Source organism: Haemaphysalis longicornis, unplaced genomic scaffold, assembly GCF_048455015.1.
Source record: "Haemaphysalis longicornis isolate Haplotype H1 unplaced genomic scaffold, Haemaphysalis longicornis Haplotype H1 scaffold_17, whole genome shotgun sequence".
NCBI classification, from domain to species: domain Eukaryota; kingdom Metazoa; phylum Arthropoda; class Arachnida; order Ixodida; family Ixodidae; genus Haemaphysalis; species Haemaphysalis longicornis.
The window spans coordinates 7758274-7783701 of NW_027526276.1; positions in this window are offsets into that span (position 1 = coordinate 7758274).

A 25428-nucleotide genomic window follows, 5' to 3' on the forward strand; every position below is an offset into this window, starting at 1 on the left:
CACCAATCTATCTTCGAAGTTTACTCGGCGCCGAAGTTTAGTGTCAGTACTCCTTAATTGCACCTCAAATTACTACATTAATATAAATGTGTTTAAGCAGAGGACACCTACTTGCACGTGGTTCAGCACGTCGAGCCTGTGGTCCATAAATGCACCATGCGCGGAACGCACCAGGCGCCAGGCGAAGGCCCAACCAGAGTAATGGATCAAGCATATTTAGTGTTGGGTGTGATGCCGACCCATACACGACACTGCTGTAGTGTAACCGAGACCCGGTTAAGGCGGTAAACACACGAAGAAGGAGTTCTTTGTCTGAGCCATACGATTGGTGGGAGAATACCTTCAGAATGCTCAGTGTTTTCTGGCATTGATGTTTAAGTTTGATGTGTGATATGAACGTGAGTTTCTAATCAAATATGCCACCTAAAAACTTTTGCTCTATTCTTACCGGTATAGATGCAAAATGAAGCTTAATCTCAGGGTTCGCCTTAATCCCGTGCTTGCGGGATAACCCAACAAAAGTACATTTTCCGAGGTTCAGCTTAAACATGTTTGTTTCCGCCCAGCCCGCTAGTTTGCTCACCTCAAGCTCGACTTGGCGTTCACACACTGTGATGTTATAAGACCTAAAAGATTTTAGAACATTATCTACATATATAGAACAGAAAATGGTTGGGGCCAGTGCCTTCCAGAGAGAGTTCATCTTAACCATAAATAGTGTACTGCTCAACACAACGCTTTGAGGGACACTGGTATGCCATTTTTCTTAACTGAATATTCAATAGCAGGTGAATAGATGGCCCAACTAGGCTTTCGCCTACACAGCCTTAATATTTCTGACCATTCCCGGTAGTTATTGGTCCTTCGATATAATGGCGGAACTTTGAAAATGTAACAAAATACCGAATTATTTTTGCAAAGGTAATATTTTTTGGAGAAACAGGGCTGTAAAAAAACAAAGTCACAACTAAAACACTTTTGTACACTTGAGCGTCGTAGTGTATATGCGTAAGAAAGTTTATTTTTTTTTTTAATTTCAGATAAGACTAAAAACTCTCTCGCTGCATTTTGCGGTGAACTTCATATGATTTGAACACCTATTCTTCAGTGTTTCTCGAGCAGAATAAACTCCAACGTTTTGCTGTACTATGCGTAGGGCTTCTAAGTTAAAGTTGAAGTTGTAGTTGCACAATATGGGGTCCGAGTATTTGTGCTCTACAAAGAACTGTGATATTTGTTTTTGAAGCGTATGCTACACTGCGCGAGGTTGAGCAGTTCTGCATGGGCCGTGAAGGGCCGTTCTGCGCAAGCGCGAGGAGCATGGATTAGTTGAATGGGATCGGATTGAATTCGCTTGGCTCAGCTTGGATTGGATTGGATTTGGATTAGATTAAATTGTATTGTGTTGGGTTGAATCAAATCCAATTGGAGTACGGGTGTGCAGGGAATTGAGTGTGCACATTCGCCGGTCTGCGCATTCCAGAGTGACGTCATAGCCGTGGCAGACGCACTGACGCCGGTGAGTGCCCAGCTGTGGGCCTCCGTTGTGCAGTTGCAAAGTCTGACGCTGCGCCGGACACGCTTGATACCCGTTTCGCGTGGCTCATGCAGAGCCGTGCTGCAGGAGGAGCCATGCGCGAGGAGAACTGACTGGAACGGACTGGGCCGGACTGGACTGGACTGGATTGGATTGGATCGGATTGGTTGGGAAATCGTGTTACCAACGGTAAGCGTGATAATCAGCTAATCATTGACAACCAGAAAGCCTAAGAATAACCAGCTGAACCTTTGCTCACGCTACGTATATCCTGGCATAGCCGAGCTAAGCCACTGCAATTTTTTAGTGCAAACTCCCTTTGACGATCGCGAGTTGTGGGCCACAGAAAATCGGTGGAACAATAAAATTTGACGTTGTGCTCCGATCGAGAGCGAGTCGAGTATTTCGTGCTGGGAAAGAGATACAGCAGGATGACAGCAGGGTGTTGGAGGAGGCGCTCTGAGAAAGGGCGTCGCAGCACGCATCGGGAAAGGCAAACAAAACCCATAATCAGGTACGGCTGCTGTAGCCCGTGCAGCGCGTGAGTCGCCTTGGAAAGGGAAGGTACTGGTAGTGGTGAACAGCAGCGGGCGGGCGATGGCGAGCGTAAGAGAGAGAATAACTTTAATGAAGGCCAGCGATCTTCTCCGAGCCGAATGCGAAAGAAGTATTTCAGGAGGGGAATCCGCTGGGATGGGAAATCGCGGGCGGTCGGCGCGTTAATGTCACTGTCTGGCGAGGACGAAATACAGTTTGCTGAGCGGCAGAACAGATGACGCGTCAAGAGCGTTGCATTAAGGCCCCTACAATTACTAAGGTAGCGCCATTCTATGATCTCGCCGCCTTTCGACCTCACCTGCGCTCCTTTTCTCCTCCGTGTTTTGCTATTTTCTATTACTCCGGCCAGCGCCGCCAGCCATTGGCCAACAGAAAAGTCACGTGGTATTGTTCTTCTGCCTCCGCTGCCGGATCGCTTCGCCGATGCCTCGGTGGCTGGGACACTGCGCAACGCCGCCACTGCGGCGTCATGTCTGGCTGCCGAGCACCGGAGCTGCAGTGCCGGCTTTATCATAGGCGCCAGCTCATAGCAAAGTAAGAATTAGCTGCTCGTTCCGAAAAAATGTCGCATTGGTGTCGCTTTATGTTGCTTCTTGGAGGCTTAGGCAGTGCGAATATCGTCAGGGAGGGCAAGTGACTCCGTTATGCCGCCCGGAAAACGCGACACAGAACGGAGAAAACTTTGATTGCATAGATTTGAACGGGCATAGTTCAGGGCGACGCTTCCATCACTCTTTTGCGAGGTACGTTTCTGAATGCTTGCTCTTGCTCTGTTAAATTCTGCGCAAGCTTGAGCGGTCACTTACGAAGAAATGCGACCAGCCTTTGTTCTGAGTAGGTTTTCCGCGCAGCAGCGAGTTCCTCCCGTCGTAAGCTTTGCTTTGCATAAGAAAGATGCCGGGTATTTCTCATGTGCGCGCTTAACTTCAAGCATAATTTTCAGCGGCGTAGCATGTTGTCGTGAGGTTTTCGTGACGCCAAAATTGTTCACCTGAATTCGCGCTTGTCTTCGCCGACGGCAGCTTGCGTCTGACCATGTAGCGTGTGCATTCCGAGTGCGGGTTAGCTCTTTGTGGCGTGAAGTCATGTTTTGTGTGTTAGCGACCCGGGTGGTATTATAAAGCCGTTGTTATTACATAGGAGTGATTTGCTGCTTAATACGTGCTTGTCCGGTGCGGGGCAAATTGAGGCTGTTACATGAAAAAAATTGCTGCTATGTAAAACAATTTACAGCCAGCTAATCAAAAGGCCGCGCAGTATTTTGACGTACAGTCGGAAAAAGGCTTGTCTATAACGCTCCAGCAGCGCGCTCCGGACTACGTGGGCGACACCTAGTGACAACTCCTAGTTTGAGATAGCTAGAAAGTGAGCATGCGGGGTGCGTATCAGCGCGATGGCTGCGTCCCTACACGGTGTGCAAATCGCCTTGGCGTCCACACCTTCTTTAACCGTAGTAAGCGCTTCCAGCCTGCGCTGCCGGGCCTGGAAACAAAAGTTGAGATTACCCGCCTTAGTGGACGCTTGCGAGTTTTCGGCCACATTAGCTTCGGCGCACCACTGTTCATTGAGTCATCGCTCTGCCAATTCGCTGAGTTAGTGCCGCGTGAACCACTTCGCGGTTTCTGTGCTGGGCTTTGCACGCCACTGCTGGCGGGCTAGCGGCACAATACTTAATGCACTGTTCAAGCGATCACGGACCGATATCGAATCACTCTAGAACATTGGCTGCGATGCGTTTTAATCGATTTTTGTTCGTTTTCTCACACACAGAAAGAAAACTCCGGTTTAATTACGTAGGGCGCCACGAAAATTAAGCATCGCGCGTAATAAAACAAGCCAACAGTGTAGTAACAATCGCAAATTTCCGCTGTTGTTTTCCGGCCCGCCACCGCAGGCAGCGCTTCTCACGGAGAAAGAATGTACAGAAGCCAAGCCGACGGGCACAGCTACGAGCATTTACGGCGACAAGGGAACCAGACATGGCACTGATGCGCGTCGCGCACTCTCACATTCTACCGGTCACAAAGCAGGCGTTATCAATAGATGTCTCCCGCGGAGTACGGAGCACGCCGCTCGCGCGTTGTAGACAACCCTTTTGCCGACTGTACGTTTGATTCGAAATTTCTGTTATCGCTTTCTTAAATTCGGGCACGTTTGTGGGGGCACCTGAAATGCATATTCGCTTGGCAACGGCTGTACGCCCTTTCTTCCGTGTATGCACAGAGGACCGTTAATTACATCTTACGTTTGCATTACACGTGGTGCCGTACATTTGCAGTGTGCGCGCTTACTTCATCTAAGTAGTCAACGGCGGAGCGTATCCAGTCATTGCGATTTGAACAAAAACACACTGGGTGACAACATTATTTTCAGAAGACCAATTGCTGTCCACCAAAGATCTTGTTAAATGGGTTTAGTGTAAGCGATTAAAGCGCGGACGCGGCACTGAGCAGATGCGCGAACATGAGTTTTGCCATGCTATGGTAGAACGGCCACTAACTCTATTCTTCAATGTATTATTGCATATAATTGCGGAGTGTTATTGGCGCATCTCAAAGTCATTGGTGACATTTTTTCCCTTCTCAATAGGATTATTTCAAGGATGAAATTGTGGAACGGATATTGGAGAAGCTTGGTGGTAAAAAACTAAACCCAAATGCCACTCCGAGCACTTTTTCTCACAGGAAGCCATAACAGCAGCACAAGCCACCTGCACGACGTCATCACGGACATTTGTTCTAATAAAATATTTATTTGGTTGTACCAATTCATTTTTGTGATATACCTCATTTTTCTCTTGAAAATTATCGTGACATTAGTTCTCTTTCGAATTTCTTTCGGGTGTTTTCCTGTGTTAGTGCAATGTACAAATATGCCAAAATTATCCCAGCACAAAAGAATTTTGTCCAGGTGCCTCCATTAATAACGGCTGCAGATGACGGCGCCTTTTAAAAAAACGTATTGCATAATTATTTACCTGTAGTAATTAGTTACATAATTTGTACCTAGAGGGAGTAGATCTCTCGTTCGTATGAGAAAAAGGAGGCCACAAATCTGTAATTTCAGCTTACCCGATCACTTGATCTCCGCCTTCTCTGGCGCCTATTCTCAGAATTACAAGCCTATGTTTTCACTCGGATCGCACATGAACGTACGGCCACAAGTGTAGTTTAATGTATCCGGCTGCGATGTCGGGGAAGCAGGGAATTTTCACGTCGCTGTACAGTCTTTGTCAAATTTTGTGGGCCATGGTGACTGTGGCCGGAGCAGGCGTGCACAGAACAGGGAGGATTTTAAAGAAGCAAAGGTCTAGCTTTCCCCGTACCGCCAGAAAAGCGTAGTGGCGACGTCGTGAACTACCGAGGACGCCCGCTTGATGGCGCTGTAAACACGGCTTTGTAAACATGGCGGATGCTTTTTGCAAAGGCCGCTAGAGCTCCTTAATAACATGGCTGCCCTCGCACGGCGGCCGCCGGCTCGCTTCTCCACGGCCGGACTCGACTCTCCTCCTACGGAGCGCGAAAGGAGCGTCGAGTCCGGCCGTGGCTGCTTCTCCTGGTTCCTGGCTGGTACGCTGGCCGCGTGTTTACTTGCGCCGCGCCAGTGAAGTGATGTTACGCCAGGTGACTAGATGGCCTCGACTGGCACAGACCACAGTGAGCAGCAAGTGAGTGAGAACAAATCGTTTATTGAAATCTGCAAGTTTACAGAGGCCAGGACATCATTTCATTTCGATCGCTGTAATTGTACGTGGCTTTCGTGACAAGATTTTTTCCCCATAACAACTCGTTCACTTGCGCTAAGATTTCGAACGAAGGGTACATTGCTTCTAATATTCTGCTGCCCGTTTCTTTTTTTCTTTTTGGACGTCGCAAAAAGTTACGAAGGACACAGGCGCTTGCAAATTCTCTCGGATTAAAGCGATAGTTATTGCGAACTCTATCGCTTACTGCGAACATATCTACAATTGAACGTAGCAACGGAAATAAAATCCGTGAGCGAGTGTTTGAGGCACGGCGTTTTTTTTCTCTATCTCTTTTGGGGGGTGCGACAGGCCAGAAGCACGCGCTAAGCAGCATCACAAGTAGAAAGAAAAAGAAAAAAAAACACCTACGGCGTTAAAAATATTTACCTGACTTTCTTTACCAACACTTTGAAATTTTTAAAGGTTCTCCGATATGCTCTGTTGCGTGAAAATTGCTAACTAGTTCATTTACAGTAATGCTTCTTGCATGCCCCATTATTATACTTGATACTGGCATAAACAGTAGCGTTACCGTTCAACAATACACCTTTTGCAATTTGCTTGGTTATCTAGCAACACTGATGTAAACGAGACCGTCGGCCATACTGGTATGGGCGCCACTCGTGAAGTCTCGTATTGTTTACTGTGGAAGAGTAGGTGACGGTGATGCGGTATGGCTCAAACTGGACGGCGTTTTCCTGCTCCCGTCCGCGGATTGTGGACGAAGGACTTGTCTGCGCTGCCGACTGTGTCTGAAGACTCATACCACTCAGTCTGCCGCGCCAAAGACCCATCCGAGCGATAGCGGAACAGGGCATGCCGCCTATCCACTGAGGCGGATTGCTCGCCTTCATCGGTGCGGACAAACACGTGCGACTCGCAGTAAGTAAATCCTTCTTTGTTCAGGGGGAGGGCAGAGTGTCAGGGGGAGGGCGTTCCTTGGTGGCGACACATAAAACGGGTGAGAGAAAGGTAGTGTGAGTCTGCCGACGCAAAACACGTATCGTGATCGTTGGACGTAAAAAACTGACATGTGACGCAGTTCTGTTGGCTGAGACGTGAAATGACATCTTTCTTTAAAGTTATTATGGCAGTTGCGACAACAGTCTGAACCCGGCCTTAAACAAGGAGTCACATGCTTCAGACGTGGGAGGGACACATGCAGTTCCATGTTTGTCTTCAAGAACCCAGCTTGGATCCGTCAGACATTTATTCAGCTTATTGGCTAGGAAATAGATCCATCGGAAATTACCAAAAACGTGTTTTGTTTTGTGCACTCTGTGCACTGCGTCCAGCTTTGAAGGTTATCCTTCTTCACAGAGTGAAAGGGCACTATTTTTTTGTATATCAAAGAAGACGGTTATGCAAAATTAGTTATGGATGAAGGCATATTCTACATACTATTCAAACGCAACCAGTTGATCGTTGGTGGATCTCCCCGCCATGAAGCCCGCCTGGCAGCTTTCGAGAAGACCATTGTACTCTAGGAAGTACATGAGTGTCCTATTGATCATCTTCTCGAGCAGCTTACATGGGCAGCTTGTCAGGGCGATGGGGCAATAACTTCTTGAGAGGAAGGGTCCTACGATGGCCTTCTCAAAGACCTTGGAAGACGGCCCGAAAGAAATCTTTTGTTGTAGACGTGAATGAGTGTTCTAAGTGTGTCTGGGTTTAAGTATGTAATGTCTGTGTTTGGAGCTAGAGGTTTACCAGTATTGAGTGCGATCTTCAGCTCATGAAGTGAGAAGGGAGTGTTATCAGAGGAAGTCGACTTATTATTGTCTCGCAAGGACTTCTCACAGGATGTTTTGTGTTTTATGAAAGTGTTGGGGTAGTGGGCTGAACTGGACACGTCTTGCAAGTTTTGTACAACTGTGTTAGCCTGGTTCTTCCAGGGTGTCGCCTGTTGTACTAATCACGGAAAGGCTCTTTGTTTGTTGTCCTATGAGTTTGCGTATAGGTGTGCAGACTTCGTGAGTGTCGGTGCATGAGTTTATGGATGTTATGAAAGAGCACCAACAATCTCGATTTGCACCACGACGCATGCTTTTTCTGAGTGCTTTTGCGCGTTTTAAGGATACAAGTTTATTGTACGGGGGGTAACGGCGAAGAATGCCCCAAGTATGTTCTGGACCCATCCTGCTCGCCTGTAGTCCTCGTTCCACCAGGGCCTCCTTGGGTTGCAAGGGGCACCGAAGACCTGGAAAATGGACTTTCTCGCACCATCGAGGACGTGCACCGTGAGGAGTTGAGCGGCTTCGTATACGTGTAAGTGTTCTATGACTGTCTGCTGTAGTTTAGATGTATCTGTAAATGTACTCCAGTTTGCTTTTGATTCGTTGAACCTGTTCTGGGTAAATGGACTGTCCGGGCCATTACCTATATATGTTAGTGTGATTGGAAAGTGGTCACTACCACATGGGTTTGTGCCCGCGTACCAATCAAGGGATGGAAAGAGAACTGCAGATCCAATATCCCAGTCGTGGTGTGAATAAGTGTTGTCTCCCATATTATAATGTGTAGGCTGTTTTTTTATGAGCCACGCTTAGGATAATGTCACAAATTTCTCGAAAAGGCGTCCTCGGGCATTCGTGCGGGAAAACCCATAAAGAGAATATTGTGCATTAAGGTCGCCCATAAAAATGTGTTTCATACAGCTGATCTACCAGTGCCTTGAAATCGGGGCTTGAGAGCTGTAACTCAGGAGGGATGGAATGGGAGCATACCATTATTAACCTAATAAATATTATTATACGGTGTGGTGTAGCCTCAAGGGCAGTGTTCAAATGGATGCAGTGGCATGCAAAGGATTCGGCGGTGATGATGGCCTTACCACCTGAAGAGTGTGTGCAGACGTCTCAGTCCCTTCAGAATACCATGTAATTACTGACGAAGTTTGTGTGTTTCCTATTAAGATGCGTTTCTTGAGTACACATGACACTTAGCTGAGTGGAGTGCAGTACCTCGTAGACATCGTCAAGATTTTTAATAAGGCCTCTACAGTTTTACTGAGTTATGTTTTTTGTTCCATTACTTAGTGTAAAAGCTACTGGAGGGTGCATGCTTACGTGTTTTCTTTCGGCCCAGTCATTCGATGCTTTTTGGGCTTTTCTGGGAGCTTTGCCACGGGACACGTTCTTTGCGCTGCGCCGCAAATAAGAATGGTCCGACGTCAATTTAGTCATCAGAGGTCTTCCGAGAACCAGACGGATCGGGCTCCTTGGACAGCGCACCCCTGGAAGTCCTCTGCTGCAGCCGCAACCGACAAGGGTGAGGGCATGTCACATGTGGCACGGGTGGAGCGGCGGTGTTGGGAGCCGCCACAGATTCCTCCGTCACCATCTCCACCGTGCCATCGCCCGTGCTTTGGGCCGGTGGAGAGGAAACAGTGGATGCAGCAGTATCCCAACCGGACGTGGTTGCCGCCACAGCAGGTGCTGGCGGAGCACGCGGTGTAGTGACGGGCTGAGCTGCCTGAGGCGACTCGGGGATGGGGGTGGAAGACCAGGTCCGACTCGCGGTGCTGGGTTTCAGCCTAAACCAGACGCCGCTTCACGCTCCCCCCCCCCAACCCACAGGCGAGCTGCGTCAACGCACTTTCCCAGAGGGAAAGAGGCTAATTTCTACCCCGCCTCTGGGAAGGAGGTGTTTACCATGAATTTGACATTTGTGATCTCATTTTTTGTTGGAACTTCTCACAGCTGCAGAACCATGCCGCGTATGCTCCCTGGCAGTGTGCACGTGTAAAGGTGGTGGAGTCACAGTGTTCAGTCGAATGGTCATGCGCGGCACATTTCGCACAGGTTGTTTTGCCGCGGCAGGAAGTTGTACCGTGCCAAAACCTCTCGCACTTGAAGCAGTGGGGCGAGTTGTGTATGTAAAGATGCACGCCACACCTAATAAAAACAGCAATGATGCGTTCAGGAATCTGCGATTGGTTAAAAGCGTAGATGATAGGTTTTGTTTTTACCTGTATAGTACCTCTACTGTTGGTGATTCTCCTGACGGCTGTAACCCCTTGATCCTTCAGGTCCTCTAGAAGGTCGGCCTTTGTTTCGCTTAGCAGATCTCATTCGGATATCACACCCTGCGAGCTTTTGAGGCTACGGTGTGGTGAGTGACTCTGATATCCAGATCTGTTATGCGGGTTTGTGTGAGATTTGTGGCTTGCTGCTACACCTTAACTTCATCTCGCACTTCGCCGGTTCTTATTTTTTGGCATCGTATGTCGTGTCAAGGATACCTTCCAAAAACTTCGAGACCAGGAACACGGATTGAGAAGAGAGGGGTTTCGATTTGTCCAGAGATTCGGGTATCAAAAATGGCGGTAGTTGTCGGATTGAGAGAGTGTCATGGTTCGAACTGGTGGGAAGAATACTTCGGCCCGGTCCCATTTTTATGGACCGATCATGTTTGGGTGGGGAGTATGAAGATACCATGCATTATAGTATAAAGTAGGGGACGGGGTACTTTCTTCGTCAACATTACCCTGATAGCTGAAGGAGTGTCGGAGCTCCCTGTCTGGTAAACAGAAAGGGAGCCCATCCGCCGGAGCCTCACCGGGGCTCCAACGGCCACCGTTTGTGGTTTCTGCCCTTCACCCTAAAACTACTAGTGATAGTAAATTACAGCGTGAGTATGGGGGCTCATTGTCCGCGGTTGCGTCGATACCGTCACCAAGATTACTAAAAGTGTCCAGTGTGGTTCAACTAGCCAAGTTGTCACTTCTAGCCTAGAGTCCCTTGTCAGGGCCTTTGCGCCCCGACATAAGCACAGGCATGGGCTGCACTCACCGGTTCATCCAGCTTTTTATTTTTAGGAGCCGGAACGTATGCTCCATTTACTATGGGATGTGAGGCACTGGTTTTCGCTTCGGTCGTTCAAGCGTTGGCATGTCAGTTCTAGCATAGGGGAAACGCACCCATGAAGGCTAGATAGGAGGGCTCGAACATCCTTGCTCATGACAATAATTGCAGATTTCATCGTACGACTAGTGGCCCTCTTATGTTTCTTGCATGCGGTGAGCAGGTCGCCCGAGAAACAGCATCGCCGCAATTATCCGGTCACCACTTTATGAAGGCGCGCCGACGACGATCCCCAGCACAATCTCTCACCAAACCACCATCCCCTTGCACCCATTTTTAAACTGGTTTTCAGTACAGTCCGGATCGAGAAGGCGGAAACAAGTTGCAGCTGGTGTGGCGTGGGCCGATTCATGGATATTCCATGTTCACCGTGAAGTGTCGCTTCTTGTGGACGCCGCCCGAGCCACCGAAAACACTAGCGGCTCTATCTAAGCCTGGAAACGCTATTGGCGTCAGTCTTTGATGGAACCCGCCAATAGCGGTTCCCTACTATTCAGCACTGGCGGCATCACAGATGATACGTCTGACGGTACAGACACGTCAGAGCTACGTTAATAGGGGAAAGACTTTACTGTAAACAAGGTAAGAAAAAAGACTCTGATCTAGCGATAGCGCGCTTCACGTTGCTTTTTATCTAGGGCCAGTTTAGGTAGTCTTGTGCGTAATAGAGCTACGTTATTATGTCTCCTGCATCGGCGTCGCATATTGAGTAATGAGGGTGGTTTGAGTGCCAGGTCATAACCCTCGAGTTTTTCCTCTGTTGGGCTGGTCAGTCGGGCGTGCAAGTCTAGGCTGCCTGTACGTACCACAAGGAAGGCTCTTTCAGCCTGCAAGATAACATGTCCATCCTACCAGCGTTAAGTTGCATATTTGAGTTTGTGGATCGTGAGGACTAGCCTGGAAAAATCTCCTGCAATAGGCGCAAGGTGACAAGCGTGCGTCACTTCAAACGGGAGTGTTGACGGACGTTTCTCAACATCTCAGCCGAGCGTTCTTCGGCATCAAACTGATACTTCTCGACCTTAACGTAAGAGCTACCGATGCTAGCAAGATCAGTGAGGTACCTGCGGCCAGATACACGACCTCTGGCTGGCGATGCTGGGTGATGTTTGCGGACGCCATTGGCTCTACCGGCAAAGGTCATAAGCATGGGGTGTGTTCTAGATTTCAGAATACTCGCGACAAACTACTATTTCGCGAAACCGTTTGTTATTTAGTGCTCCGCTAGGGGCCCGCGACGCGGATACACTGGAAGGTAACTCCTAATGACATTCACATTTTTTGAGCTACCCAAACCGTAAATGTCTGTCGGTCTGTACATACGTACGTATGTACGTATGTACTTATGTATGTATGTATGTATGTATGTATGTATGTATGTATGTATGTATGTATGTATGTATGTGTCTATGTAAACCATGTTTCACGCTGGCGCCGTAAATGGCCGGTTTCAATCAATGTAAATAAGTGTAAATTCTTGTCGGTAAAAAAGAAATGCCGCCAAATTTTGACTACACTATCAATGACATTCCCATAGCAAAGAGTAAATTAGCATAAACATCGGGCATTTTTCATATCTGAAGATCTAAGATGTCACGCACACATTAGTTACAGTACTGCCGCTTCCCTACGAGGCATGTTTCCACATAGATACCGGATCAGCTAGGCTCCATCACCTCTAAAGCTCCTTGCTAACTAAAGCTCCTAGCCCCTCTAAAGCTGTGCGATCATTAGTTTATTATGGTAATATCATTTTGTCACCATTCACAAAACAGCAGCTCGCAAAGCTAGAAGAAGTACAAAGGAAAGCTATGAGGTTTATCTACAATCACTACTGGCTTTCAGATTCTCCTACAGAACTATTAAAATACGCTTGCTCACTTATACTCTAATCAATAAAACACGTTAGCTGGTGCAAAATGTATGCATGAATTTTACACGAACATTGAAATATTGATGGTGTCCGCCTTTCTCACGTTTGACCACACTTGAGCAACATGCCAAAAACATCCAATCGGGCTTAACCAATACATATTCATCACAAGCTGCTTTTTGGAGACATGAGGGTGGAAAAACCGCGTTTGGTTTCCAAAAAAAACTTATTTTGTGTTTTGTTGCATTTTGTATATCAAAGCTCATAATTATCGAGAAGTTAGTAAAAACAGAATCGAAGTATTCGCGGCGGCTCATGGAAGTACGAATTCACCCGAAATTTGCAAATGCGGAATTCCACTCCACGTCGTTGCCCGTGTTTGAATTCCCGCGGGGATGTAGGAGGCCTGGTGTCTTTGTCCCAGAGATCACAACGCGGCGCCACATACTGAATGCAAATAGGTTTCGAAAATAGTAAAAAGCGTTTTCTTTTTGCCGGCGCAATTAGCGCTGTGTGTTACGTGATGTGACCTGGGTTCGCCATTTTCTGCGAGCAGTCCAGCGCGCAACCAAGCGCGCATTTTCTTGGGGCTGTTTCTACCGAGAAAACGAACGATACTTCTCCAGTTTCGCTCCTGTCTCCGCCATGGAAGTCCCCGAGAAACGTGATTTTTGTGGACAGAAGTTTCTTACGAAGCATCAGTACAAAGGAAGACGCCCCAACCACAACGGGCTGCTCAGGCGACGGGAGGTTCGTCTACAGCGAGGCCTGGCAATGGCGGCACTGATGCGCGCCACTTGGACAGGGCAAGCTTCATTCGGACCGTCGATGACTTCGTCAGTGCTTCAGAGCCAAAGATAAGGATGTTTGACAACGAAAGCAAACGTCAAGACGAGCACGGAAGTACATTTATCTGCGCGAAAGGTGCGATACGGAGGCTCGTCAGGGGCGCAGCATGTATGCACTGTGGACGACGCCATCGGTCTGTCGAGACTTCGAAGGAAAACTGAAAGGGCTCGCATGGTTGTTGAACAACACTGCGGAAAATACACGTGTCGTAGAACCATCGTTTCATCCACGTACACTTCAAGCCGCGTATCTCGTCCATGCAATTACAGCGACGAAACGTCTGCCCGCGGCAGCGCACACGACTCCTTCGCCGTGAACGTGAAGGACGTGCTCGCGGCACGTGCGATCGGCGTCGAACACAAACAGCACGTGTGGTTTTGTGCACCTCTTGGTGTTCCTAATCCAGTGCATCATAAAGCCTTCACTGCCATCGCAAAAAAGCGCATGACTGAACTGAATTGAACTGCCGTGATGAAATCCACCGCCAAAAACCATGCGCGAGCCAGAGAACTGACGGCATACCAGCCACAATTCCCGAATATAGCCGTCATGTTTTACGGAACGTGGCAGAAAAGGGGTCATTAGAGCCACAGCACTGTGGGCACAGCCCCTTGCCACAGGGCTGTGCTTGGACTTTGAAGTTCTCTCCAGCTGTTGCCTCAGCTGCAGAATCACAAGACACTCGAGAATGGCGAAGAATAAATCTGGCATACCTTTCACAAACCCATTTGGGAGAGAAACGCAACCTGTTCAGCATCACCACAAGCGATGCAGACTAAGGGAGCACTACGAATTTGGAAGAGGAGTTGCACCAACGCCCCACATCTGTAGTTCACAACGTTTCTTTCGGGCAAGGAGGAACAGTACACCATATACCCCTGTGCCAGACTTAGGCATTTATGGAAGTATTGCTGTACGAAAGGACGATTGCTTAAACCATGTTGCAAAAAGAGTTGGAACTGGTCTTCGGAATTTGAAGATGCCAAGAGGGTAGAAATTGAACAATGCAACATTCCGCTAACTGCAGGGTTACTTTCAAGTTGCGGTCACCAGCAACAGAGGCAGCCTGCGGGCCATATATTGTGCTGTCTGGGCATCCTAATTTCATTCTTCTTCGCTGGATGGTGCCAGCAATCACAAGTGTTGTCTTGACGGATAGATGGGTTGTTGCAAGCACAAAGGGACAGAGCCGTTGGGACAGCCAGCACGACCTCACACGCCCATCCTGACTCCTTCCCAACGCAAGGCCATGCTCCCAGTCTGAAAGACGCTGACGGAGGAAAAGCAACTGCTTGTCTGTGTAAAATGGCCAACACAGAATTCAGCTGAATCCCTGAATCGCAAAATATGGCTGCTTTGCCCGAAAACCAAGTTTTCAACACGCACTGGTGTTGAGACGGCGGGGGCAATCGCTGTCCTTTGGTTTAATAGAGGGGCACGCAGGCTTCGACGAGGCGTTGGAGGAATTCGGAATTCTGCAATCTCAAGAACTGCATTCCCCAAGTAAGGAGAGTGACAAGAGGCGCGTGTCAAGCTTGTCCACAAAGGTCTCAGCAGAAGCTGCGGTCCATCATCACAGCGCAGCAAGGAAGCTACATCTGGAGGAGACGGCTTTCAGGGACTGTGATGGTGCAACATACGGGGCTGGCGCATTCTAACATTTGAAGTCTTTTGAGACCGCCCTGCTGACATTCTGTGCAAATTTTTATGAATATTTACCGCTTGTATACCAGTCAACATGAACCAGGAAATCGTGCTGACCAGTAAACCAGTAAACCGTGCTTACATTCTGTGCACATTTGATGAATATTGACCGCTGGCGCACCACTAAACAGTACTGGTATACCAGTAAACATGGTTCTCAAATTTCAAACGCGTTTTAAAATTATAAAGATACGATTCTGCCACTTTTATTCAGTCGTTTCAGTTGCAACGTAAGGGTCTTTATTGTGTACTTATTTATGTTCACGCCTTTCCTGCTAAAATCCCGGATCGGATTCGCAGTATGTCAATATATTTAAATAAATAAATGTTTATTTATTTATTTATTTTTTATTTATTGGGGTACTGCTAGCCTTGGGGCAAAGCTTTAAGCAGGAGTGGGCGGTACAACGAAAGGAAACAGCACAACAAAGAAAGAAAAAATAGCACATCATTCAAGCCCAAATCTACATTTCGGTGGGTTTGGGAGCCAACGCATAAATGATAAAACATCCGGGCATTATACAACATGTGCAGGCAACAGGTTCCATTCACGTGCTGTTCGGGGGGAAAATGAATTTTGGTAAGATTTAGTTTGCATGCGTAATCGCTGACTTTTTTCGGGTGGTGCGAGCGTGTCTGCCGACGAATAAACGGGGTGATGTATGCGCTGGTGTCGATTCGAAATTTGTGGTGATAAAGCAAATAAAATGTTTTTAATCTTTCACGGTAGCGTTACTGCGAGACTTTCTAAATTCGCCGTATGCAAAAGCGCTGTAGGGGACGCGAGTCTACTGTAGGAATTAAAAATAAATCTTGCAGCCTTTCTTTGAACTTTTTCTAGTTTCGAAATGTTGGTTACACTGTGCGGGTCCCATATGACCGAGGCGTACTCAAGTAGTGGCCTGATGTAAGTTTTAAGAGCTAGAAAATTTATATCATAAGTGGATTTTCCTATAGCTCCTCTTTAATAGCCTAGCTTCTGCATTGCCTTTTTCTGAATGTAAGTAATGTGTTGATTCCATTTGAGAACCGACGTCATCATGATACCTAAGTATTTATAGCTTGTAACTGCCGAGACCAGATGGTTGTTTATGCTATATGTGAATGACAGCGGCGTTTTCTTGCGCGTGATTGTCAACGCTACCGTTTTCTTTAGGTTAAGAATCATCTGCCACGTGGTGCTCCAATTTTGTATTTTACCTAGAGCTTCATTGAGGAGGGCCTGATCGCTATGGCTACGGAGTGCATGATAAATAATGCAGTCGTCTGCAAACAGTTTTATTTTAACAGGGATATTGCGAGCTATATCATTAATAAAAATTAAAAAGAAAAGGGGCCCGAGAACGGAACATTGTGGAATGCCTGACTCTACTGTGGCAGTGCGTGACGCTACGCCATCCACGGTTACAGTCTGACGCCGGAAGGAAAGATAAGATTTAATCCAGGCTAGCAAAGTTTCGGTTTTGAGTATTGCTCTGAGCTTGATAAGTAACTTTGCGTGTGACACGCGATCGAACGCCTTTTCGAAGTCTAAAAAGATTACATCGACTTGACCTTGTTCATCTAGTATTGTACCAAAATCGTGAACCGTCTCTAAAACTGCGTGATAGTTGACAGCCCCTGACGAAACCCGTGTTGCCGATTGTCTATAATATTGTTTTGGTCGACGAATTGGGAAATATGTTTGAATATCACGTGCTCAAGTGCTTTTACGCATGCGCTGAGTAAAGAAATTGGTCGGTATGACGTTATCATTGAGCGATTTTCAGTTCCTTTTGGTATGGGCGTTATTTTAGCGCACCTCCAGTCCTCGGGAAGTTCACCGGAAGCAAGCGATTTATTAAATATGAGGCTTAAAGTTTTAGCAGACTATTCTGCGTAGCGGACAAGAAATGCGTTAGAAATTTCATCCACGCCAGATGATTTTTTGACATCCAGCTTGAGTAAAAGTGAAAACACACCTTCCTCAGTTACGCACACGTTACCTATAGGTGATAAATCCTCATAGAAACTAAAACTTGGCGTGGTACCATCGTTTTTTGTAAAGGCAGAACAGAAGTATTGGTTTAAAGCTTCTGCGATTTCAGGTTTGTCACGAATACTAGCATTGTAAACCTGAAGGTGTGAAACGAACTCTTTTTTGGGAGAGAAATGGCGCCAAAACTTTTGTTGGGTGAAGAAAGCATAAAGTTTTGTAATGTCACTGTCTGATAAAATTCCTTTGCTTTCTTTATTTTATCGCTTAGGAGGATACGTAGTTCACATATTTTTGCTTGGTTAGGCGAGGTGGATGACTTTTTAGGTTCTTTTCTTGCCTTTTTTAGTTTTCGTTCGAGGTGCACAATTTTTTTATTTTTCCAAGGGTTAGCCTTCCGCAGTGTTTTATTCCTGGTGAGAACGAAGCTACGTATGCACTCATGAACCAGGTTTTTAAATGAGCACCACACGTGTTCAACGAATTACCTGTCCGATTGGCATTGAGCCGCAAAAGACGGAAACAAACTATCAAATGCGTCCAGTATATCTACATCACTGGCACGGGAGAAGACTGGGAAAGTGCGTTTGACTGGCTCGACTTCAGGACCGCAGTTCAATTTCATGGTCAAATTTACCATCTTATGGTCCGATATACCTTCCAAGGATTTCGATATTCAATTTTCGCTGTTGAAGTCTATTGCTGACGAGAAAAAGATCTAGAATTGATTCTACCCCATTTTGAATGCGCGTTGGCAGTTTTACTAATTGCTTTAGGTCATGTAGTAGAATTAGATCAACAAATGGCTCAGCAGCAGTAGTCAGAGCTTCAGGAAAATCACTTTCCCAGTGTACAAAGGGTAAATTGAAATCACCAGTGAGTAGAAGGTTACATGAACGATAATAACACAAAAATTCGTTAAATTTGTCTACAATCATGTCGTCGCTGCCTGGGGGGCGGTAAAAAGCGCCAACAATGAAACTTAGTTCTTTTAGCGTTACTTTTGCAATCACGCATTCAATGCCTTCGACATTTGGTAATCTAGATAGCTGCAGTGAATCTTTGAATAATATAGCAACAACCCCTCCGCGGGTGTCTCTGTTGTTTCGAAAAATGTTGTAGCCTGGGGGTGTTACTTCCGCATCACTCATGTCGTGGTGGAGCCAAGTTTCGGATAAAACAATGATATGCGGTTTGTAGGCGACTGACGCTTTCTAATTCCGCTGATTTATTCACAATACTGCGCGCATTTATATTCAGGCAGAGGAAGGATTTTTGTTTGGTTTGCATACTAGTTCATTTGGATCCATTACTGCTGCCTCTGCGCTGCGCACTCGGTGTACCGTTGGTGCTGCTACTGCGCTGAGCACACGGAATCATTTGCATGGTTTCAGCGTCCCATTTAAACATGTCGTTATCAATTTTGACTTTGTCGTAAAAAAGCTTAACTTTACTGCCCGCTCTCTTGGCGTGTGCTGTGCTTTCCAAAAGGTGTTTGCGTATTTGCCTTGTGGCGAGCGAGAAATCCTCGCAGACTGATATTTTTTGCCCCTTCAACGTCGAGCAGTTTTTCAGCACATTTGTCTTCTCGCGGAAGTCGATAAATTTCATTATAACTGGTCGAGGTTTGTCTTGATGCTTGCGCCCTATTCTGTGTATCCTTTCAATTGAACGCACTTTCACGCCTAGCTTATTCTGAAACAGGGCTTCTGTCACACGTTTTAAGAGCGATTCCGGTGTTTTATCGGCGCTTTCAGCAAACCCAAATACTAAAAGGTTGTTGCGCCTGCTCCTGTCTTCGAAATCTGTTAATTTTCTTTCCAGATTTAAGATCGTTTGCTCCAGATTTGTTATCCTTGAGTTGAATTCTTTCACTGTCGCGACATATGATTCGTTTTCGTTAAGTTTTGTGTCAATGGAGCCAAGTCTTTGTTGCATGGCCTTCTGCCCAACTAGCAGTTCTTCTACCATTTCTTCGATAGTGGGTCCAGGATTGCTCTCAACGTCCCCACAAAGCATTAACATCGAAAACACAAAATCGTAGATACATGAACAAAATACAATCACACTGTTTGGGCACGTCAGCTGAATAAAACAGCGGTCACTTGTCTTAACAGATGATTGTTTGCCACTAACCTGCAGTATGAACAGGAATGGGTTCATTGCTGTTGCTTGCGGCCAGATGACGTGCCCACTGAAGGCGTCTCCGATCGGTGTGGTTCTTATATCGGTAGTGGTCGTAGTACTTGGTTGAGGGAGCGTCCAATCGTAATCCGGGAGGCAGGATGGTTGCTGTGCGCATGCTTCGAAAGTCGCTGGTTCATTGAGGACGATGAAAGTTGAATCCGGAAAAGGGTCGGCCGTCCGCGCGGCGCAGAGCAGGAGTACCTGCATTATGAACAGGAATGGGTTCATTGCTGTTGCTTGCGGCCAGCTGTTTGATTGATTGGGGACGTTTAACGCGCCGACGCAACGCAGGCGATGAGGCGCGCCGTAGTGGAGGGCTCCGGATTAATTTTGACCACCTGGGGATCTTTATCGTGCGCCGAAATCTCGTACACACGGGCGTTTTTGCTTTTCGCCTCCATCAGAAAAGCGGCCGCCGCGGCCAGGAATCGAACCCGCGACCTCGTGCTCAGCAGCGCAACGCCTTAGCCACTGATGCGGCCAGCTGTCGTGCCCACTTAAATAAATAAAGGTACTTGTACTACTACTAGCTCCTCGTTTCCTAAGCTAAAGATGGCGCTTTCGCCATGCCTATTCTTTCTTTCTTTAGATGTATTCATATTTATTTTTAGCCTCACGGCCATGGTTTCTGATTCTTGTACTTTCGCCATTTTTTTGCAGGTGTTCTGCTGTCTCACCTGGCAAACCTCACTTGACTCAGGTATTCACCGTGTATCCTTAATCCCGTTTGTCACAGCCAAGCTTTCTGAATGCACTCTACCGACTTGCTGTGAAGTCTTGTCTGGATGGTGTCTCCCTGTCTTACTCCCTTTTGGATGAGAAATTTACAGCTAGGCTTGTAAAGTGTCATCCTGACCATCCATGCCTGATATTTAGAGTGGTTCGTTCCCGGAGTTAGTTTTTAAAAAATTTGGGGTAAAACTCGGGTCTTATTTAAATGCAGAGCATTTCACTAACTCACGATGTCACCCACGTTGACGTCCGTAGTCCGCGCCGTCGTTGTCCCTACTGTATAAAAAAATACCATATTTACCCGATTCTAACGCGCACTTTTTTCCTTAAAAAATAGGCCGAAAAATCGCATGCGCGTTAGAATCGGATACAAAACCGAAACTGCCGCAACAGCAGAAATTTCGTCCCACCCTTCGCCATCGCTAACTCAAGATGGCGCCAAAGCTTTTAGCAACCATTTTTCTGAATCAGCAAGCCTAGGCGCCTAGGCTTTTCTATCGGCATTCACACAAATCGTCAATGCGTTTCACTCGCGCGCTTGATAACAGCAATGGCAGCAGCAGCTCCCACGGGTTCAAAACGAGCGGTCGGCTGAAGCGTGCACCTCTGGAGGGGCTCTCGGGATGGGCGTGCGAGGCGTGGGCCACGATCCTATCGACCATGGTTGAACGTTCGTTCAGAAGTGTGGCATCTTTCTCTATGGTGGCATCGCGAACGCGCTTGAAGGCACCGAGGCCGAGATGTTGTGGTCAGCGGAGAGCGACGAGGAGCGGGATGAGTGAGATTACTTCGGGAAATAAATCGCCCGTTTCTCCCACAAAGTCCCGTGCGCCTTAGAATCGCAGGTAGTTGTTTTTTCAGTTTTTTTGCCAGGAAATTCGGGTGCGCGTTAGAATCGGGTAAATACGGTACTATCCGGCGCCCGGTTTCGATCCCTCGACCCTCCGGGCGGAAAGCAATGTACAAGGTGCTCTGCCCACTGCGCCACAAAGTCGACACAGAATGGGTCGCTACGAACGCGCCTTATATCGTTGACTCATTCAAATTACTGCTGACGAGCGCTCTCTCGTCAGCAGTTGCCACAAGTGCAACAACATTAACGTAACGAAAACTACTTAACGTCGTGCGCCCCCGGAAATGCTCTGCATTTGATCGTGCCCCTCGCGAGGGGGATGTTTCACTGCGTCTTCTCTTGGTCGCGGGACCCGTGGCGCCATCTGGCGGTGGCGCGGCACACCTCGTAGCACTTTGAAAAGATGCGGAGCCAGCCAGCTGTGTGTGTGCGTGCCGTACTTGTACAAATGGCGAGTGCATTGGCTGTCCACAGAGCAAAGCATTCGTGCAAGTAAGCCGTTGCAGTCAGTCAGTCAGTTAGTTAACAACTCCGCAAGCATTTGCGTTTCTTGCTTTGTAAACAAAGCGAAACACGCAAGAAAGACGAAATTTTCTTGACTCATTCAAACTACGTCAAGTTTCAGCCATCCCCAACTTAGCGCTCGGCTGCTGAAACTTCCTTTGCGACACACAGAAGAGACGGAGCGTCGACGAAAACAAAAAATAAGGCATACAGGAAGAAAAGGAATGCGCGAGATGGCGTGCCTGATTCCCAGCACCCCGTCTTTTACCGAGAAAGCCTGGCGCCATTTTTCAAGCGTATAATTGGCAAGAGTCCAATGTTTTTTTAAAACCATTCCAAAATTCAGGGTTTATCGGGTTAAATATTGAAATGTTGGAAGTGATGTAGTAAATTTATTTTTGAAATAAACACGAGCTTGTTAACTTTAACTCGCTAAACATGGTCTTTTTTATAATCTGGTAATATGCGGAACATCAGGGTTTTACGCCACGTAATGTAATATGAATCAGTCATGATGACAATAAATAACACTGAAAACTGGTAAAAAGTAAAACAATTTATTACAAAAAGCTCGTCATCAATTTTGTTACACCGCTTTGTTTGCTCCAATTATCATCTGCACGTGGAACATGTCCGTTTCTACCGTAGAGCCGTCCGACCGTTGCCCGCATTCCAGCGGGAGAAAGTTCTCCCGACATCACAGCTCCCCTCAGCTAGGAACAACAATGCCAGTGCTGCATTTAGAGCCTGTGGTATCAAGTATTAGGGGATCGCCAATACTCGAAAAGTTCGAAAGCTGTTTTTTGTGGGGCTTGCTCCAGCGAGTGTTGGTTGAGAGTGGCGAACCGTCCATCCTGCAAGGTTCGTTCCGGAAGAAGTCGTGGCATGAGTAATCTAGGGGGTTGCTCGCTAGGAAAGCGAAATCACCGTGGGTAAGCAGAATCGGAGCGGCACGCGCTGGAAAAACGCCAGGACTATGTACGGAACAGCTTCCGAGGACGCAGTCAAACAGGCTGGTAAAGTCCTATTGGGCGCTGCCAAGGGTTAACTGAATATTCAATAGCAGGTGAATAGATGGCCCAACTAGGCTTTCGCCTACGCAGCCTTGATATTTCTGACCATTCCCCGTAGTTATGTGTAGTTCAAGATAACGGCGGAACTTTGAAAATGTAAAAAAAACTGAAGTAGTTTTGTAAAGGTAATATAATTTGGAGAAATAGATCTGTGAAAACACAAAGTCGCAACTAAAACACAGTTGTACACTTAAATGTCTTAGTTTTTTTGCGTAAGAAAGTTGAATTGTTTAAAAAAGCGTACCTATAAAACTAAAAATTTTCTCGCTGCATTTTGCGATGAACCTCATATGGTTTGAAGAACTATTGTTCAGAGTGGTTCCATAGCACAATAAATTCCAATGTCATGCTGTCGCCTGCGTTTGGGCTTTTATGTGAATGTTGCTGTTGTAATTGCATAATATTGTGGCCTCGATTTGTGCTGTACAAGGAATTGTGATATTTCTTTTGAAGCGTAAACTACACTGCCCGAGGTTGAGCAGTTCTGCATGGGCTGTTCTGCGCAAGCGCGAGGAGCATGGATTAGTGTGGATGGGATCGGATTGAATTAGCTTGGCTTAGCTTGGATTGGATTGGATTTGGATTAGATTAAATTGTATTGTGTTGGGTTGAATCAAATCCAATTGGAGTACGGGTGTGTAGGGAATCGGGTGTGCACATTCGGCGGCCTGCGCATGCCAGAGTGTCGTCATAGCCGTGCAGACGCACTGGCGCCGGCGAGTGCCCAGCTGTGGGCCTCCGTTGTGCAGTTGCAAAGTCTGACGCTGCGCCGGACACGCTTGATACCCGTTTCGCGTAGCTCATGGGGAGCCGTGCTGCGGGAGGAGCCATGCGCGGGGAGAACTGACTGGACCGGAGTGGGCCGGACTGGACTGGACTGGATTGGATTAGATCGGATTGGTTTGGAAATCGTGTTAGCAACAGTAAGCGTGATAATCAGCTAATCGTAGACAACCAGAAAGCCTAAGAATAACCAGCTGAACCTTTGCTCACGCTACGTATATCCTGGCATAGCCGAGCTAAGCCACTTCAATTTTTTAGTGGAGACTCCCTTTGACGATCGCCTGTTGTGGGAAAAGAAAATCGGTGGAACAATCAAATTTGACGTTGTGCTCCGAGCGAGAGCGAGCCGAGTATTTCGTGCTGGGAAAGAGATACAGCAGGATGACAGCAGGGTGTTGGAGGAGGCGCTGTGACAAAGAGCGTCGCATGAGCACGCATCGGGAAAGGCAAACAAAAGCCATAATCAGGTCCGGCTGCTGCAGCCCGTGCAGTGCGAGTCGCCTTGGAAGGGGAAGGTACTGGTACGGGTGAACAGCAGCCGACGGGCGATGGCGAGCGTAAGAAGAGAATAACTTTAATGAAGGCCAGCGATCTTATCCGAGCCGAATGAGAAAGAAGTATTTGATGAGGGGAATCCGCTGCGCTGGGACAGCGCGGGCGGGCGGCGCGTTAATGTCACTGTCTGGCGAGGACGAAATACAGTTTGCTGAGCAGCACAACAGATGAGGCGTCAAGTGCGTTGCCATTAAGGCCGCTAAAATTACTAAGGTAGCGCCATTCTATGATCTCGCCGCCTTTCGACCTCACCCGCGCTCATTTTCTCTTCCGTGTTTTGCTATTTTCTTTTACCACGGCCAGCGCCGCCCGCCATTGGCCAACAGAAAAGTCACGTGGTATTGTTCTTCTGCCTCATGCCTCGGCGGCTGGGACACTGCGCAACGCCGCCGCTGCGTCGGCATTTCTGGTTGACGAGCCCTCGAGCTTCAGTCCCGGCTTTATCGTAGGCGCCAGCTAATAGCAAAGTAAGAATTAGCTGCTCGTTCCGAACAAATATCGCATCGGTGTCAATTTAAGTTGCTTCTTGGTGCGTTAGGCAGTGCGAATATCGTCAGGGAGGGCAAAAGACTTTATCCCTGCGGAAAACGCGACACAGAAAGGGGAAAAGTTTGGTTGCATAGATTTGAACTGGCATACATCAGGGTGACGCTGCCATCACTCTATTGCGAGGTACGTTTCTGGAATGCTTGTTCTTGCTCGGTTAAATTCTGCGCAAGCTTGAGCGGTCACGTGCAAAGAAAGGCGACCACTCTTTGTTCTGAGTAGGTATTGCGCGCAGCAGCGAGTTCTTCTAGTCGTAAGCTTTGCGTTGGATAAGAGGCCGTGTATTTCTCATGTGTGCGCTTAACTTCCAGCATAATTTTCACCGGAGTAGGATGTTGTCGTAAGGTTTTCGTGACGCGAAAACTGTTCACCTGAATTCGCGCTTGTCTTGGCCGACGGCAGCTTGCGTCTGACCATGAAGCGTGTGCGTTCCGAGTGCTGGTTAGCTCTTTGTTGCGTGAAGTGATGTTTTGTGTGTTAGCGACCCGGGTGGTATTATAATGCCGTTGTTATTACATTGGAGCGATTTGCTGCTTAATACGTGCTTGGCCGGTGCGGGGCAAATTGACGCTGTTACGAGAAAAAAAATGCGGCTATGTAAAACAATTTAAGGCCAGGTAATCCATTGACCGCGCAGTATTTCGACCTACAGTCGGGAAAAGGCTTGTATCTAACGCTCGAGCAGCGCACGCCGGAGTGCGTGGGAGACACTTAGTGACAACTATTAGTTTGAGATAGGTAGAACGTGAACATGCGCGGCCCGTATCAGCGCGATGGCTGCGTTCCTCCTCGCTGTGCCAATTGCCTTGGCTTCCGCACCTTCTTTGACCATATTAAGCGCTTCCGACCTGCGCTGCCGGGCATAGATACAAAAGTTGAGATTATCCACCTTAGTGCACGCTGTGCGAGTTTTTCGGCGACATTAGCTTCGGTGCGCAGCTGTTCATTGAGTCATCGATCTGGGAATTCGCTGAGTTTGTACCGCGTGAACCACTATGCGGTTTCTGTGCTCGGCTTTGCACGTCACTGCTGGCGGGCTAACGGCACAATACCTAATGCACTGTACAAGCGATCACAGACCGATATCGA